Source organism: Pinus tabuliformis, chromosome 9, assembly GCF_031772625.1.
Source record: "Pinus tabuliformis cultivar Carrire ecotype Pingquan chromosome 9, CPIR1, whole genome shotgun sequence".
Taxonomy (NCBI): domain Eukaryota; kingdom Viridiplantae; phylum Streptophyta; class Pinopsida; order Pinales; family Pinaceae; genus Pinus; species Pinus tabuliformis.
Genome location: NC_142307.1, coordinates 864215551 through 864232016, shown reverse-complemented (window position 1 = coordinate 864232016; position 16466 = coordinate 864215551). Strand labels below are relative to the sequence as shown.

Genomic DNA, 16466 nt, shown 5'->3' with positions numbered 1-16466 from the left:
CTATTTGAGAATGTACTGATGCAATTTGGATGTCTAAATATTTTGATGAGTGATCGGGGTACGCACTTCCTGAATGAGACGATCAGCTCACTAACGGAGTAATTTCAGGTGTATCACTAGAAGAGCACACCTTATCACCCATAGGCTAACGGGACAGTGGAGGCGTTCAAAAAAGTGCTTGAAACCGCATTGACCAAGGTATGCTATGTTCAACGAAGTGATTGGGACCTACGCACACCTGCAGTATTATGGGCTTATCGGATGATGTGCAAGAAGCTAACAGGATAGACACCCTTTGGGTTGGTATACGAGGTTGAAACGGTAATGCCTATGGAATACATCATGCCTAGTCTCCACATAGTAGTGCTCACAGGTAAAACGGATCGCAGAGCCCTGGAAGAGAGGCTCGTGCAGTTGGATGAGCTTGAAGAAGAGAGATTTTTGGTTGGATTTCACCAGCAGGTCCAAAAGCAGCATGAAAAAGCATGGCATGACCAACATATTAAGCTGCGCACCTTTAAGGTGAATGACTTGGTGTTGTTGTATGGCAGTAAGTTTGATAAATTTCCAAGGAAATTCATAATGCATTGGCTGTGGCCATATGTTATTAAGGAGATTATCGACGGAGGCGCAGTCCAGCTGGTTAAGTTAAATGGAGATCCCTTCCCAGGAAAGGTGAATGGCAGTCGATTGAAGCCATACACAGGTGGCCCGACCATCTGACTAATGACAAAAGCACAGTATTATCACTCCAAGCAGCTGAAAGGAGGTACGAGACTATAAACCACACTGCCCAAGTTGGGGAGCTGCGCGATGTCAGGACTGCACGAATTGTCACAGGGTCTGCGATAGTGCGAAGACAGCTGCGCTAGCGCGCAGGTCCGCCGAAAAGTGACCGTTAAAGTCACTATTCACGATTTGATGGTCGGTTTGAGGCCAAATGGAGCAGGCGGCAGGAATTTAAGGCGAACTTTATGGCTTAGATTCTTGAAAATCTACCGCCAATCTAGCATTAATGGGCCAAATGAGGGGGGAAAGGTTGAATTTAAATTCAAAAAGCCCTATAAATTACAAGTAGTTGTCCATTGAAAAACACTTGGCATTTTGAAAATTCAGTTGTTGCGTTAACAAGTGTGTATTTTTGAATTTTGAGGCTTTGAGAGCAAGTTCAATGTTTGAGACATTGTCGAAGGAGATGTAGGACCTTTTGACTAGAATGATGTCAACACCAGAGGAAGCTGTGCAGGAAATAGCAGTAGTAGAAGCTCCAGAGAGCGTCGGAGTAACAGTTGAAGTCCCTAAATCACCCAAAACACCGAGACCTAAGAAGGATAAGCAAGGTATGATCTCAGTGCGCGTCTCACCAAGAAACCCACAGAGGACCAAACTCACATTGTAGGAAAAGGGGAAGGCCATTAATCTGGAGGCCGACGAGGAAGAATCTAAAGAAATCCTAGTGGATGAGGAGACGTAGAAATGGAAGTTGAAACCCAGGGTGTGGACCCTATTACTAGGTTACTTGAATATGTTCTATCACACAAGGGCAAAGCCAATGTGCCAAAGGACATAAACGAGAGGAAGAGCTCCCTGCAAACTCTGTTACTCCCAGATGACATTGTTTTTGAGGGGCCGCACTTAGGGCGCATTCCTGTATTGAAATTCAAAGATTGGGACCTCACAGATCATGAGAAATTCCTGCATTTAGTGACTCAGCAGCTAATGCCCCGACGGATGGATGCGACTGCTAGAACAATTGAATTGGAGTTGTGGACCTAGCTTAAGGGTGTAGAGAAAGTCGGGTTTCTTAACCTGCTCTGGGTGCCACATTACCATTGTGCCCCAGTGACCGTCTTCGTCATCAAGCAACTACTCTGCTTGGTGCATGATGGATGTTTGTGGCTGGAGTAGCCCATTCCCATCACAAATCACTTGATTCATTGGATCACATGGCTACCTTACTCAGGGGAGGATCCAACCAATATATCAAAAGGAAAAGGTGGCGAGTTGGCCCTCATGAAAGCGATGAAGAAGAAGTTCAAGTTGGAGAAGAAGAAGCGAGGATATGCCATCTCCAGCATTAACAACCCTGTGGTCAAGGTCGCAACACAAATACTAGTAGGGAAAGTGATGCGGAAGTGTCGCGCGGATGAGGTGCTCGCGCCTGTGATTGCACTAGTAGCCCAATGCGTGGAAGAAGTCCAATTCAACTGGGTGAACTATCTATGCAGCGAGTTCCTTGTGAACTATCGCAAGGCACCGGAGTAGGGAAAAACATTTCACTACACATGGCTCCTATTATTGATCATACTATTGGCATGGGAGCTGCCAAAAGACATCCAATTCCCTTCGGTTGCACTGGACCTTCCAGAGGCAGTGAAGTATGCTTCGTTGTGGGTGACTAAGGATGTGCAATGTATAAAATAAAGCAATATTTTTTGGGTCTTAATGGAGATGAGTATCCAGATGGGGATCAATCACAGACCGTGGTTGTCACCCACAGTATACACCAGCTTGAAGAGCTTTGCATAGTTCAAAGCGGATTTCCACCATGTTTTTATCAGGGTGCGGAAGGACCCCGTGAAGACATGGCATAACTTACCCTATCTAGTGACTGATGATGTAATTTTTGCAGTCCTCGAGTCTTGGCCGCTGGAGTGGCACGCTCCAGTTGGCTCCGCCGTGGAAACGGACAAGTCCACCGTGCAATGCAAGAAGGAAGAAACAAAGCTCCGAATGGCACAGCTAGCGAATAAGTGCAAAAAAGAGGAAGCAGAGGCTAAGGCCCAAGCAACGCGCGACGACATGAAATTGGCATAACAACAAAAAACAAGAGGAGAAGAGTGCAAAGGACAGAAGTCACCTTCACCCAAGACTGAGGTAGAAATAGAGATAGAACAAGGTGACACGAATCCGTAGACGACGTCCACCCAACTCAAGCGTCCATGACCGCGAGAGAAGGCAGTGCTACGAAATAAAGCCAAGGCATCAAAGACATCCTTTGACCCAATCACCCTCACTGAGGGGGATTTGCACGACATTGAAGAAACGATGAGGGATGTCAACACGGAGGCCCTCCAATAGTTCGAAGAGCACCAACAGGTGGTATTAAGGGCTCTCCGGACAGAGCTGCAGGAGTTGCAAGTTCGCACTCCACAGGCTAGCACAATGTCCACCAGCCTCGCGATCAGCACTTCAGCTGTCGAAGAGATGTTGCACACAAGGTTGACCAACATGGTAGTGCTACCAAATGGAGCACTCACTACAGAGAATGAGGCCGACAGGCCCATGGTCAATAACCTAAAAGGGGTAGGAGTGAATGTGGCCATGGTCCCTCGAGAGACACTCTACCTCTTGCAGGATGGAATCACCGCGGAACTTCGGGCCCAGGAGAGTCACGCTCTACAGGTGATGAGCAAGCAACGCATCAACATCAAGCAGTTGGGCCTGCAACACAATGAGGCAATGGAGCAAAATAAGCAAATAATGCAGGTAGCATAGGAAGCCTGCCGAATGGTCCCTGAGATGGACAATCAGGCAAAAGAACCAGTGGAGGCGCGCATTCACAAGTTGGCCACAGGGGTGCATGATGCTCGAGCAGAGATGGCCAGGGTCCAGCTGGAGCTAAACCTACATATTGCAGAATTGTAGTTGAAGGCGCAGCCTTCAACTCCGCCGGAAGTCTGGGAATAGCGTACCACCGCTATTACAACAGCAATAGCAGCGGTCAACAGTGCAGTAGCAAACTGCACACAGCTTTTTGAACAGTCATTCGAGGTCCTAACCACCCTGCAAGAGGACCTGAATGTAGAGCGCCCAGAGACAGAGGCACGCGAGCTACAACAAAGTATGACGAGGTCAAAGGGACTGCACAGACAATTTCCCTTACATAGAGGCTCGCACAGATGCAAGAGGCAAAGGCGTTCAAGGAACAGGTGGATGTCACTCGGCACAAAGAAGTAGTCTTAAAAGCGCGTCTACAGCCATGGATAGATGAGGCATATACGATCACAACCTCCATTGAAGGAAAGCTCGCACAACTGCAAGCAGCTCAGCAGAAGATTCAGGGCAGCAGTTCAACAGCAGTCACCAAACAACGAGTGGAAGAAGTCCAGTAGGCAGCCGCTCAGTGCACTGCCAAAGTTGCGGTGATCCAAACGGAATTGGGAGGTCTTCATGCTAAGATCTCCGGACCTATAGATTGACTCGAGGGTGAGTCACGATGTTTGTGTTGGGGGCTTATTGGGTGCGAGATCCCCTAATGGAAGTTTTGGGGCTAAAAGCCCATATTTTGGTCCAATTTTGTAATCCAAATGTAAAGACTCCGCATTTTGTGGTCACGGAGCACGTAGGTTTTAAAGACTCATAGGGTTGTCCACCCTTATTTTGGAAATCTAATGTCAGCTATAGAAGATCTACCCATGGTCTACGGACCATGGGATTGTATAAATAGAGCTAAGCTCTAAGTATTTAGAGAAAAAAAAAATCGAACGTGTATGAGAGATAGCTCTAAAGTAGAAGTCTAAGTCTTGGGTTGTAACGTAAGTAGAGGCTCTGTAGTTGAGTGCACAGAGGCCTAGAGGTTCGCAGTTGAGTGCGCGGACCCCTGCAGCTGAGTGCGCAGGGCGGGTCGAGTTTGTAATCGTTCAGAATTATCAATAAAGAGAAGTACTCTGCAATTTCCACGTATTTATTTCCTGTTTATGCATATGTTATATTGGGTATGGATTTCACGTATAATGCTAATATTATGCGTGAATGTATGTAAATGTATTGGTTAAGTGAACACAAGTAAGAACATCTATTTACGCGAAGCTAACTAAGATCTGTTAATAAGATAAGAAAGACACTTAGCCTAGTTGAGAGATATCGCAGTTCGTTGCCCTAGTAGCGCGAAAGGACTTCAGCCCTTGGTTAGGGCTCACGGAAGCCGATTATACCCTTTCGCGAAGGTACTGAAGGGTGGAACAAAGGGTTAAGTGACCTGCGCAAAGGCAGGTCTAGCTGAAATACAAGAAGGTAGATTTGGAGGATTGACTTAACATTTGGATCACTGGATGGTTTGGATTTCTCTTGTTGATGAAGAATCTATAAGGAAAGGATTGATGGGTTTTCCCCTTATGGGTTTTGCCTTGGCCTCTGGCCTAATTTCTAGTGTTTCTTGTATTTTGTGCATTATATTTGTATAATTTCTTGATGACCTAATAATTAAAGAAAAATGTTAAAGGAAAAAATATATAAACGAGTCACAACTTATTATCATGCTCAGAAATTATATTATACATTTTAATTTCAACACAGGGCTATGGACCCCAAACACTATTTAAGAGAAAAATAATTTACAAAGCACCACAAGTGTTGCGGTTGTGAAACTTTGTAGATCCAAAGCCTCTTATTGCTTGTTTATGCCTGCGTTTTTTGTATATAAGGTAGTTTTGGAGCTTGATTTTACAATAATCAAAAGGAGGTTTTTGGTGGCATTTTGGAGGTCACTTCTTAGTAGCAAAGAGTTCATTTTTGTAGCAGAATTGGAGGTATTTTGGTTATGTAATAAATCGTTTTAAGGCTTAGCATCATAATAATAAAAGCTGCCACTCCCTTAGAGGTAGAACAGGCTAGAGATGTAGGCCACACTGGATAAACTTCATTATCAATTAGTTTTGTTCTTATTTTATTCTTATTTTGATCTTCTATATTTCTTTAAGTTGCAATTTTTAAATTCCTTTACGCTTCATTTCAATTTATTAATTTCATGCTTTAAGTCGATTCAGTTTAATTATGCACACTTGAATATTTTTACAAGCCATGTCACTTTAAAAGAACCTAGATCATAATGACACCTCAATGTGGCCATAATTATACAATAATAACTCTTAATTCACTACAAAATACAAGATGTTGATCGCAATCAAACAAGTTCTAGACTTTGACCTCCATGATGTGCTCTTGTGCTATTTGGGCCACATTTCTATTTCTTTAAGAGAGCATGCCAAGCTGATATGGGAGGCACATTAAAATTGGGTGGCAGGGAACTTTGGTGTGGAGAAGACAATAGAAATACTTTAGATGTATTTCTACTTGCCAAAACCATTGACATCAGTCCATTGATATATCATATCATGCACTGCATATGCCACTGTTAAACCAACCATTAAGAATTAGGAATTGTACACTCCTATCCTAATTTAGATAAGCCTTGGGAGTCAATATCCATGGACTAGATGTAATTTTTTCTCTCTACCAAACATGGTAATGATTGTGTGTTTGTGGTTATCGAACAATTATTTACAGTGGCCATTTTAACACCATGAAAGCAAAGTATCACAGCTAAAGCCACTATTAAACTCTGCTTTGAGTGTGTTTGGGTTTGTTTTGGGCTACCTTGGACCATTATTTTAAATAGGGATAGTAGGTTCCTTAGTATCTTTTGGTCCATCATATGGTATCTAATGAATACCAATTTGGCCAAATCAATCGTCTTTCAAGTCCAAATAGATGGACAAACAAAAGTGGTTGATAGGATGGTTGTACATGTCTTTCACTTGTACAACTACAAGAATCCACATATATAGGATGAAAGCCTTCAATATGTTCAACAAATCTATAACAAATCCCTCCACAACTCTGTTGGCCATAGTCCTTTTTAAGTGTGCTTGGGGTTCCAACTATTGACCCTAATTAATGTAGTTATGCCCATTGCATCTTCACCAATAGAGTCCTCCCATGCTCAAGTTGAAGAAAAAAGAGTAACCAATTTTTTTAAATGGATCCAACACCTCAAATAATTAGTTCATAATATCCTAAAGAAGCCAATTCCAAGTACAAGCAGTGACATGATTAGCAAGGAGTTCCACACAAGTTTCAGGTTAGTGATAAGGTGTGGTTGCATTTGCAGAAAGAGCACCTCACATGCCCCCATAGGAAGCTTAGAACATTCTGGTATGGGTCTTACAAAATCACAAAGGCTATGGCGGAAAATGGTTTTGAAGTGAATATTCCCCCTTTCCTTAGCTTGCACCTAGTATTTAGTGTTGATCTACTTCAAGCATATTTTCCACCTCCATGGGACACCTTAAAGGAAGATTAGTAATTGTCCCCGACGTAACTCAATATTGAATGCATTGAACAAGCTACAGTGGATCAAATCATGAAAACCAAGAAAAACGATACCCTCCAACAACACATACAACTCTATGAGGTTGTCAAAGTAAGGAAGATTCTTCACTAAGGCAAGTAGCTCACCATAAGCCAAATTCAACAAAAATTTCCCAATATAATGAGGAAAAAGGACACAATGGAAACCATTGTTTGCTAAGTGGGGAGGATTGAACCAAGTGGATATTTATGGCCACCCAACTCTTCCACTAACTCAATGGATCTCTATCTTCTTGGTAGTTTTTCTATGTATTTTTGGGTCCCAAAATTTTGGGGGCATTTTGAGGCTCTAAGTGTTATTTTTTGGTAATTCAGGGGCTAAGGGTAATTGTGGCATTTCCTGGCCTCAACTGAAAGTCATATACCTAGGATATTTCTTTCCAACAAGATACTATGCACCCCAAACATATCTTGTATGGAAAAATTTCACCCCTAGGTAGTTGACATGCCAACCACCTTGGGGCCTACAAACCTTTTGGCACTTCATATTCTGGAGTTAGGGTTTTAGACCTATAGGATTTATTATTATATTAAAAGGTCATTCTTTCATCCTATTGTAATAGCTTTTGTGAATGCGTGTAGCTACCGTTTCTCTCTCTTCAGAGATAGCTACCACCATTCTAGCTAGTTTGTGTTCTACAATATTATGCTATTTCATTTATTAATAGAAGTTTGGTTTTCACCATATTACTATGCTCTCTATTATATTTATCTTTATGTGTGTTTCAATTCCTTTCCTATAATTCATTTTGATTATCGATATAACCTATATCACAAACTAACACTTGTAATATCGCTCAAGATTGAATTTAAAATTTGGTGCATTAGAAATTGGTAAATAACTTTGATGTGCCTATTTTTCTTCAATGTGTCAAATATGTGTGGAAGAATTCATAATGTCGAACAAGATTTCCAACCCATGCTAGTATACTACAAATGGAAGGCCCAAATAATATGCCAATTCGGTGAGCCTAGATAATGAGATGGGATTATTTTAAGTGTGTTGAGTCATCCACCTACACACCATTATGTGCATTAAAATGCACTACATTAAATATGGAGTTGTCTATAATGCGACTTTTTGAGATTCCGGTGACGGAATACGGCGGAAGAAATTGAGATGAAATCATGATTTGTTGCAGTTAAAATGGTTTTTTAACTGCATATTCGGATTCAGCACCCTAAAAAACCCCTGGGACGGTTTCATTGTGCAGAAATTAGCTATCAAACTTGGATTCCAATAAATCACTGCCGGATTTTCACCGGAAAAAATCGCCGGAAAGGCTTTCAAAAAGTCGCGTTAAAGACTACGTCATTAAATATATATATATATATATATATATATTTACATGTGTTGAATTTTATAGAAAACATTTATGCATATATTATAATCACATGCACCATTAACACAAGCCACATGTGTATTGCATTAAGAGATGCATTTACATGGATATTCCATGCAAAGAATGGTGCACTAGAGCATTTTGCAGCAAACCAAGGAGTGGAATAAATATGTGCACTAAAATTTTCAATTCCTTGGTTGGCTTAAGGTGATTAAGGGAAGTAGCTACTATACACACAATACATGTTGCATGAAAAGAATGGAGGTTGCAACAATGGAAATTAACTACTAATATGGGAAATTAGAATAGTGAAAATATTAATTAAGGGGTAGTGAAGAAATTACAAGATCTTGTCTCTATTGCAGAGTTGTGATTTCCACAAAAATCACAAACTAAATCCAAGGGGTTTTGGAAAATTCAAGAATGAAATGAAAAATGTCATGGATAAGATTGTTGAAGAAATCCAACAATTCAAAAGTAGGGGCAATGGAGCAAATGTAGAGTGACAAGTAACATTAATGATTGAAGGTGTAAATTGGTTTTTTATTTTTATTTTTAATTTAATTCTATAGTGGGGTGCCTTGTACTCTAAAGAAATGGTGCATATATATAGTTAGGGCCATAATAAATTTTATAAGATTGGTTTAATGCACCACTAAGATTTTTTTTAAATGGAGAGATTTACAAAATTCAAGTGTGGGGTGGGGGGATGGGGGGTCCGAGGGTTGTTGGGGGTGGGTGTGATCCAGATTTATGAAGGAACGAAATGAAATACAAATATAAATAGAAACACAGAGATACAATGAAAGCATAACTTCAATTCATTAATAACAAAGTACTGAAAATTGTTTACATGCAGAATGGAAATAAACTAGCTCAAGCAATGGTAGCTTATCTTTGAGGAGAGATGTGGTGGCTAGTTGTCTTCTGAACTGTGTTACAATGAGGCTCAAAGGCTTATTTATTATTGAGGAACAATGGAAAACCATAAACATCCAAAAACCTAACCTTAGGAGATGAAGCGCCAAAAGTTCGTGGGCCCCGTTAGGGTAAATTGGTATAGCAACTTCCTGGGGTCATAACTTTGGCATACAATCTTTGTTTGATGAGTACAATACCTTGTTAGAAAGATCTATCCGAAGAATACAAATTTTGACTGCAAACCCTAATTGCAAGCAATGGGTGTGCATGTTTTACAAAAAAAAACATCATCTAGGGCCTAAAAAAGGTTCTAGAAGTTCAGGACCCAAAAAACTACCAAAAATAGTAAACTATGCTACAATTAAGGAATTGAAATAAAAAATAGTGGGGGTCCAAGTGGCATAGGTGGGTGGCTACCTGGATCAAGGTGTGGATGTTATAGTGGGATTTGTGTGTATGGGGCACTTTCTTAACTTTTATTGGTGGTGTGTTTATATTTGTAAGAACACTTGTATATGTGTTAACATAGAACATTAGTGTGTCAAATTATCTTAGGAAAACCAAGCTTAAAACCTTGACTAAAGCCTCTCTCTACATCTACTAGCAACATCCATTAAAATAAAATTAGGGGTAAGTGTCTTTACAAAAATCCTTTTCTCCTTGTACTAGAATTATGTTCACCAATGCCTTTGATGAGTTTGTGGAGGCCGCATTTTAAGTTCTTATTACTCATTAGCTGATATAGAAACTTTTGCGTCTACTAAAAGTTGGGGAAGGAGAGACAACTACTTAATGCCCTAAAGCTATTAGAGGAGTTCTTCAACAATCTCATGACTTGCAAGAACAAGAAATTAATGATCTCAAGTATCCATGGTGAGGAGATGAGAGATCTAGTTTCTTGCTTCACACTCCAACTATCAACCAATAAGCTCAATATCTCTCATACATTTCTTCCATATATGTGCACACATTTACGATAGCAAGCATAGATACATTAGACATGCACTATAACATATTTTCTTTTTAAATTGAGATCTATTAGTACTAATAAGATCCCTACATAATAATCAACAAGTTGTTCTATCACATAGTTAATGCCTATCACACAACACACTCAACAAGGTGAAAACAAAAAACCCTTAAGAATGATCGCCATGAAACACATGGAACAAAGAAACCCTACATTATTAGTTGCACTTACATTACTTAAACATTCGATGCTTGTAAGTCAATACTACACTTTCCCCAACAAGAATTAAAATGTTCAACATACAAGTAACCACTATATACACATACCTTAAGACTCCTATATACGCATTCATATAGATATGCCATTAATATTCTTTCTCATATTTTTTTTTTGTGTTTCTCCGATGGATTTGACAACCTCATTAACTTCCTCATGTGAGAAAATGTACAACAATAATTAGAGGTGGAATTTCTTTCTCCAAAGTTCCTAAAAGGCACTAGATGGAGGTAACTATCTCTTTCACATTAAATATATTATAATCAACCTTCTTCCTCACAAGTAAGTCTAAAGGAAACCATATTCATTAAGGTACTCAATCTATGCACATTTCAATTGGGAAATGCTTGAAATTTTTATTTATTTTAGTCATTTATGTGAGCCTTTTTTAGGAAGGATTTGTTAAAGTTTTTATTAATGAGTAACATTCATTTATATTTAGAATGAATAAATAAACAACTACCATAGATGTGAGTTGAAAATGAAAATAACTATACATAATAATGATAATAATAATTAGATGATACATACATCAATACACTTTGTTGGCTCAATCAAAGCCATAAAAAAGATTGATAACACTTCTTATGACACTAAGATATGTAGCAAAGATGATAATCTAATCCCATGAGTTCCTATATGCTACACCCATCACCTCCTAAACATTTTACATAGAGCTTATGGGGCATCAAATAATACATTGCTTTATAAATCAAATACCTAACAATAAACACTGAACATTGTACATATTGCTTATAATATATATTGTAGTTCCTTAGTTCCATATTAACTTTGATCTATTAAACATCTAAATTAATAAAAACAAATAATGATTCATACCAACTCCTAAGCAAAATGCAACATGGTATCAACAATCATCTCGTTGTCTAAATGACTAACCTTCACATTAAAAGTTAATGGAATTTACACCTCATGCTCCATTCGTTATCTTTATATTGTCCCCAAAGTAAGTTGTATTCTTATAAAGATATAAAGATCTCATCATATTGTAAATCATTATGACCATGTTTTGTGTTGCATGAGCTTAGTAGTAGATCATCAAATGGCATGATTGCTTATTTTAGCGCACAAATCCTCTTCCTCTACCAAAGCATGGGTTGGGTTTCCCAAATATTTCTCCTCTACCAAAACAAGAGTTGGGTTTCCCACCTCCCCCACTTCCTTATATCAATTCTCCACTTGTTTTGAGATTTACACCCCTCCCCATAGTCTTATCACTTTTTTTTATCTTTTAGGTAACTAGTGGAATCGAAAATTGGGCGGGTCTTGTATTGATGTGACATAGGGTCAATTCCATTTACTACCATTGTAATTACTAGGTGCACCACGCTACCCCTAAAGTGGACACGGATTAAATAAGGGGATCAAACCAAGGGCCTCATAATATTTTAAATAACACTTTACATACACATGCTTTTTCAAGTGAGCTACACCCCCAAGGAATAATCTTCTCATTTTGTTGCCTCTCACCATCTCATTGAAGACTTTACCAAAAGTTCATTCTTTGATATCATGACTATATTCATGCTTAATGACTTTCAACATTGTCATTCACCTCCTTCTAAAGATATACTAGTTTTTTTTTCAATCAAGGGAATCAATAACTAGCTAGCCAAGATCAATTGAGTGAGACCAAGGTTTGAATCCTTTGTTACCACTATAAACCCTAAGATGGGTATGGTAGTGTGCAAACCACACCTAACATGAAACTTATGACTCAACCTAGAATTAAAATGTCCAAATAAGAATGCCTACTCTTTCAATGTAAACCTAATGGGTTGATGTCTCATTGGAAATTTGAACTCAAATAAAAAAACGTGCAAAAATTACTTCCCTATGATTCAAGCTATCATCTACTTAACCTTTTATGGTGGTCGTTGTAACCATTAATGCTCAATCTTAAGAATGATAAGAGAATGAATTTTATCTACTTATTAGTCCCTGCCTGGGACTAATAGCGATCGATCGATCGTTGACCTTCCATTACTTGATACTTTGACCAGTTTTTTTTTGGTGTTTTCACATTTTAACCTAAGTTTGATGCTCCCAATTTTATTCAACAAAATTTTACCCAAAGTTTTTGGTTTGGCAAAGGATTGAGGTCTTATTGCAGCCTTCACGTTGCCCGATGAAAAAATATTGAGGCAATCTCATCTTATCCAAAGTACGCTGTGGTAGGCTGTGGAAGCAAAGTTTGCAATATCATCTTATCCTAAGTTCTTTCTGAGGCTCATGCCACGTTAAGCCAACACCTAATTTAGACATTTGTTCATAGAGATATTTGCATGTTGACCACCTGTCAGCGTATGGAACCCTGTCAATTCCAGCAAAAGAGCTGAAGAACAAGCTTCAGTTGTTAAAGCGTGACATTGATGATGTCGAGGTTATTTCCAATTCAGATTCATCAAGATACAGCCAGTTCAGAGAATTGGAAGTTGTCCTGCAAGATGGCTTAAGCCTTGTGGACGAAGGAGACAATTTACACGTCTGTAATGTATACAGAAAGTGGCAATATGGAAAGAGGGTTCGAGAGTTTCAGGAGAAAATCAAAGATTTGATTGAAATTCAAGGTTCGCCCAAAATTGCCGGTCGTTTGGAGAATCTAAGTGCAGCCGTCAATGATCTTCGCAAACAATTCGAGGTGGCTAAAATCGCTGAACAGCCCGTCAGCTCCACCTTCCAGGAAGTCCTGGATATGTCAGATTTTGTAGTTGGGTTAGAGACTTGTATCAATGCCGTCAAACAAATTATATTGCAGGATGACGTTGATCGCCTTGGAATAACAGGGATGGGTGGGAGCGGCAAAAGCACCCTGGCATCAGCCCTTTGCAAAGATAACCTAGTCAAAGGTAACCACATTTCCAGTCTTCTTAAATCTGTTATCCAGACATCCATATTATGTTGTCATGGCCTTGTAATTTTTATTCTCTTTCCAATCTTTCAGCAATATAGTTCTTGTTCCAGTGAAACGATCTAATCCAAATGTAAAAGGCCTCTTAGAGACAATGTGGGAGAAGATAATTGGTGGCCGAGTGCCTGAATTCCAAAGCATAGAGGACACACATGACCAATTACATAAAAAACTTAGGCTAATATATCAACCGACTTTGGTGGTTTTGGATGATGTCTGGTCGATAGCAACTCTGGAAAACCTGTTGTTTGAAGCAAAAGGATACAAGACAATTATCACAACCAGACAATATTCAACCATTAGAATTACAGATAGTACTCTTTTGTATAAGATGCCTCTGTTGGAGGATGCTAATGCCCTGTCTCTTTTCTGCTTCTAGGCCTTTGATAAGAATTCAATTCCGACAACAAAAAATGAGGTTATGATTAAACATGTATGAATTATACAAACTATCCATTATATCTTATGCCATATTACTCATGTTTTACCTAAATGCCAATTTTGCAATTAATACCCAAATTTATGACCTAAAAACAAATTCCTTTAATGTATCTCCAGCAAGTGTTTTAAAGTCATGATTTATCCAGAAAACTAGCACAGTTTAACTAACACTATAGTTATAGGTTGCAATAGAGTGTAAGGGCTTACCACTTGCCCTCAAGGTCATTGGAAGCTCATTGCGCGGTAAGCCTAGGCCAATTTGGAGCAATGCTCAGAGAAAACTTTCAAAATCAGAATCTATATCAGAATATCACAAGGAGAGTCTTCTTAAACGCTTGGAAACGAGTATAGATGTGCTTGATGGTAAACATAAACAGTGCTTTTTGGATTTGGGGGCTTTTCCCAAAGGTAGAAAGTTCAGCGTGGAAACATTATTAGACATTTGGGTATATGTTCGCCAGATGGAATGGACAGATGCTTTGGACGTCTTGCTAGAACTTGCAAGTCGAAATCTCCTGAATCTCACGGGCTATCCAGGGTATGTACTATGGAACCTATTTACTTCAACTGCTGCGTATGAATTTGTTTTGATTATTGCTTCGGCCTCTTCATGTATGCTTCTTAACTTTAATTATTCTGCTTTTGGGCTTTGGCATCCTTCGATAAATCATGAACATCCCAGAAAACTTGAGGCTTATAAACATAATCTAAGTTTATAATCTAAATTGTGTACAAGATTTATTTTTAGAAAGAGAATGAGGAGAGTAAGATAAATATATATGTTAGTATCAAACTAGAGATAAAAGGGGGCTTTTGAGATACCATGATTGGTTTGGTTAACACAAGGTTTTAATGGTTAGTGGGGCCATCAATTTCAGCTGTGCTGCTGAGCTCTGCTTTTCTCAACATGATGTATTGCGGGATTTAGCCTTGTACTTGGCAAGCCAAGATAACATTATCTCTCCTGAGAGGCTCTTCATGACTTCCAAAGAGGATAAAATTCCCACAGAATGGCTAACTACTCTCAAAGATCAGGCATCTCGCACTCAGTTTGTTTCAATTTACACAGGTATGTCTGCTCATGAAACCTGCTTTCTTTCCCTTTCCATATGAAACATTGAATAATTATGAATTCAATTTACTAATTCTCCAAGTTTACTAAGGTGTTTGATAAGCATTTTGATCAGCATCATACATTGAGTTTTATCTTTCTGGGACCCTTGTAGGTGCAATGCAAGAACAAGATTGGAGTCAAATTGATTTTCCTGATGTGGAAGCTTTGGCGTTATTCTTTTCCGCAAATCAATACTGTCTTCCAACATTTTTAAATAGGACACCAAAACTGAAAGTTCTTATAGTATACAATTACAGTTCCTTGCGTGCAAATATTAGTGGGCTGCCAAGATTTTCTTCACCTGTTCAAATTAGGTCTCTGTTTCTTCATAAGGTGATTATTACTTCTCCTCTGTATGAGAACTGTAGGTCCTGTGAGAAGTTGGAAAAGTTGTCTGTGTGCTTATGTGAGGGCCTTGGGAATAACACTCTAATGGATATGGAACTTGAGCCCTTTAACTTTCCAAACATTATGGAAATTAATTTCGATCACTGCAGTGATTTGGGGGAATTGCCAGTCAAACTATGCAATTTAACTTCCCTCCAGAGGTTGTCTGTTACTAATTGTCATTTTATCCAAAACTTACCTGATGATATGGGATGGTTAAAGTCACTTCGGGTGCTGAGATTGTCTGCCTGTCCAAGCCTGTCGAGGCTGCCATCTTCCATTTGCAAACTAGGGCAACTAGAATATTTAGATATTTCACATTGCAGAAGTTTGCAGGACCTTCCCACTGAATTTGATCAGCTATCAAAGTTAGAATCGTTGGACATGAGGGAGTGTTCAATATTCCCTACAGTAATACCAAGATCTTTAAAACGTGTAGTCATATCTGATAGCGACAAGCAGTGTGAAGCATGGTCGTCCATCAAAGCATCTACCCTTCATAACCTCACCATTGATGAGGTTCAAGAGATCTTTAGTTTGGACTGGCTTGATGATTGAACTTGGTTTTCCAAGCTTGGGAATAATTTCATCATGCTTTTCTAAAAGTACATTGTTCATGTATTTAAGGGTAAGTTGTTACTTCAATATATGTCATCCATGTGAAGATGTAAAGTTTATTATACATGGAATAGTATGTACAGAATGATGTAAAGTTTATTATACATGGAATAGTCTATACAGAAACAGAAGCATCTGAAGGTGACAAGCAACCTCAAATGTTCTGTAAAGAAACAAAAGTATCTGAAGGTGACAAGCAACCTCAAATGTGTCGGGAATGGTGTAAAGGTTGTGCAGTTGAGAATGCTTGCCCATAATCCATATATTCAGGACTACCTGATGGTGTAATGTCCATAGATTCAAAACCACACG

General features: G+C 39.1%; 1 pseudogene; it reads left to right on the top strand.

Moving 5' to 3' along the window:
* Positions 1 to 3231: 3231 nt before the first annotated feature.
* Positions 3232 to 16094, top strand: LOC149151512 (putative disease resistance protein At5g47280; annotated as a pseudogene).
* Positions 16095 to 16466: the final 372 nt, after the last annotated feature.